Raw genomic sequence first — 3416 nt, 5'->3', positions numbered from 1 at the left:
ATGAAAGTTAACCAGGTATCATATATAAAATGAGGACAGATGAGACAGAAAAAATGTTGCGTAAAAAATATAAACTGAGAAAATCCTTTACAGTTATATGAACACCTTGAATTACTATGACTAGTTTGAAATTATTGTTGAGGTTATTGTTCTAGTTGTTATTGCAAAGTTGTTTTTGCTCAACTAAATTTCCCTGGCAATTGCAGAAACGCAAATCAATATCTATACAATAGTTTTCTGTCTCAAATGTCACACTACACATACATCCTATATTTACAATTATTAACAATCAATTACGTTCATATTTTTGGTGGGATATCTTTGTCCCCGGATCGATACTAGAAAGATTAAATTGTTTCTTTTTTCATAATTAAAAAAGTGACTTTGGCCCAGTTTTTTTCCGCCTGAATTCCAAACACATGTCTTTGCTACGTATTTATATTGTTTTCCATTGTCATTTGTATGAAAGAGTTTTCTGTCGTCTTTACATAAAATTGAATATAATGCTTGCATTGAGTGTTTTTATGGTTGTCAACTGACACTTGATAATGTTTAATTCATAACTCTCTATGAAAGACTTCGAGAGTGTTCATAGTGAATTCATTCAGCTTTTCTGAACGTATAGATATAGTCTTAGCTCATATCTTACAGTGGAATGTTCTAAATGTAATAGATATAAGATAGTTTAACTGGAGACTTTGGAATTCTTAATTGAAGACTTGCAGCGTACTTTAATATAAAAAGATCAAGAAGTAGAAAACACACTGAATCAAGTTGGCAATGTAGTAATGACAACAAATAAAACAGAAAATAAAATAAATATACTTTATTTTCATCAGACCCAAAACTAAATGTTAAAAGTATAGAAAATATTTTCACGATAGTATATAAATGTATATGTGAACATTATATAAACTAACAAACGAAAACGCCTCTATGTGACTTTAAAAGATACATATTGGAAAATGTATTGTCCTGGATGCACAATCTAAAATCAAACAAATGGTCATAGCTAGAATGCTTATTGGTCATAGGTCTGTTCTATCAAGACCGACTCAGGATTAACTAACAGCTGGTGCGTGTTTTATCTATGCAAGACGGATGAAGGAAAATGCCGATAATGCATTTAGTCTACATCATCCAAAAATGAAGAGGAAGGGGTGGATTCAGACAAAACTTATACCTAAGCGTTAACCAGGGTGACAGTGTTCGATGCGGACAAATGAATGGGGCCGACTCAAAAGCAGTACTACAGAAGGGTAAGGCTAGTCATGAAAACTGAATTGAGTTTCAAGAATAGCATGGAAGCCATTAACACCCTAGCAGTGCTTGTTGTGCCAGATGGTTTCAGTGTCATCCGCTGGAATTTAGCTGACATACAGAGAAGGGACACGAAAACCAGGGAACTCAAGACCGACAATAAAGTGCACCATTCAAAGGCAGATATATACCGTTTCTATCTGCCAATGAAAAACGGTGGAAGAGGGCTGATTCAATTAGAATTTTCATAAAAATTACCACAATTGGTCTACAAGACTATTGATGATATTAGTGAAATAAATGAATCTCAGAAGAAGCTACGTTCTATAAATAAAGAAGCTGAGAAATATAGAAATCGTTAACGAAGCAGCCAAAATGCAAAGGATGAAAACAAAAACAGAAGGACTTGAAACCTTGAAAGTATATAGCAGCAGAAACCTCTCCATGGCCAATAACCCCTCTACACCCAGAAAGCTAATGTAGGCAAATCAATGGTTGTGAAGTTCAAGGAATTCATTCTTACTGCCCAGGATCAGAGTCTACTACAAAAAAAAAACTGTCAGCAATAAGCTGATAATAATTTATTGGTGTAGAGTGAACCAACTAACAAACGTGTCACGATGAACAGATAGAAGATATTGAAATACAGCGCGTCACTGTTGACAGATAAGAAAAATAGGAAGAAAGATCATCGATAGACAATACCACGCCTAACTGTGGTATTTAAACACTACAACTGTATTATTAGAAAACTAGTTTCCTTGAGGACAAGGCAAGGTAATGATTGCTTAAAACATACATGAAACAAAATTATATCAATAACAATGTATAACAATGTCTAAAAAATTTTAACATTCATCAGCTACATTAGTTAAGCTATTTGTCCTCATGAGAAAATATTTGAAATTTGTACTATGTTGCTCATTTCCGTAAACAAGTAAAATATCACTGTAGTAAATACTGTTAAGTCAGTTGTTTTCAATAATTAAATTACTGACTAGAGCTGGGTGCCATAGAATGGCCTAAATGGAAATGTAGTTTTATGATTTTGACATATTCCAAATTTATGTTTGGTCCTTGCTTAATTTCAGAATAGGTTTCATCTAAATTAGTTTGTTTAATAATAGTTTCAAATGTTAGCACAGGTTTCAAATGTTAGTATAGGTTTCATCTAAGGTAGTTTGTTCAATAATGGCTTCAAATGTTAGCACAAGGCCAGAAATTTCGGGAAAGTGAGTAAATCGAACACATCGATTCTCAGTGTTTAACTGGAATTTATTTTATCGACCCAGAAAGGGATAAAAAGGAAAAGTCGACCTCTGCGGAATTTGAATACTAATCCTATATCTACCATGATAATAATCCTTTCTACAATAGGCACAAGGACAGAAATTTTGGAATACGGATTTCTTTGATTGCACTCCCCAGTGCTCAACAAGGACGTATTTTATCGATCCCAAAAGGACGAAAGACAAAGTCGATTACGGAGGGATTTGAACTCAAAACATAAAGCCGGGAGAATTGACGGTAATCAATTTTTCCAGGTGGTGGTGTTGCTGCTGCTGCTGCTGCTGCCTTTGCGACTAAGCATGCACTCACTTTCTTGCTAAGTCACTGAAATATGGGGAGGGATGTCTCGGCTGTGAGCAAACTAGTGAGAGGTAAAGTATCACCTTCAGTGTTTCGAGGACACCCATCTTATTTCTTGATGCCGCCATCTTCAATACGGGTTTTAGCCCTTCCTGTTTGTCTTACCTATTTTGACCCTCCACAAAATCCCAAATTGTATTTAATTTACTTTGCGGAAGCAACTGCTTTATTGAAAGCGTATATTGTTGTTAAATGCTCAAAATACGAGACCAGAAAAACAGCCATCAACTGATGAAGGGTCGTTCTTTATGTTGGTTGTTTTGTTTTTCCTTTGTATCTTTCGTTGTTCGAAAGATTAGTTCATGTTCCATGTACTCGTGCTTCTTACTTTTTTGTTGTACACGTTTCTTGACGTCCTATGCCCACATATTCATATATATATATACGTATAGATGTAAGTATGTACATATACGTACGTATATATTCATATATATATATATACGTATAGATGTAAGTATGTACATATACGTACGTATATATGCATATATATATATATTATATATATA

This window comes from Octopus bimaculoides, chromosome 12 (genome assembly GCF_001194135.2).
Source record: "Octopus bimaculoides isolate UCB-OBI-ISO-001 chromosome 12, ASM119413v2, whole genome shotgun sequence".
In the NCBI taxonomy this organism is placed as follows: Eukaryota; Metazoa; Mollusca; class Cephalopoda; order Octopoda; family Octopodidae; genus Octopus; species Octopus bimaculoides.
The sequence above is the reverse complement of the archived record's forward strand: the minus strand, read 5'-3'. Positions refer to the sequence as shown.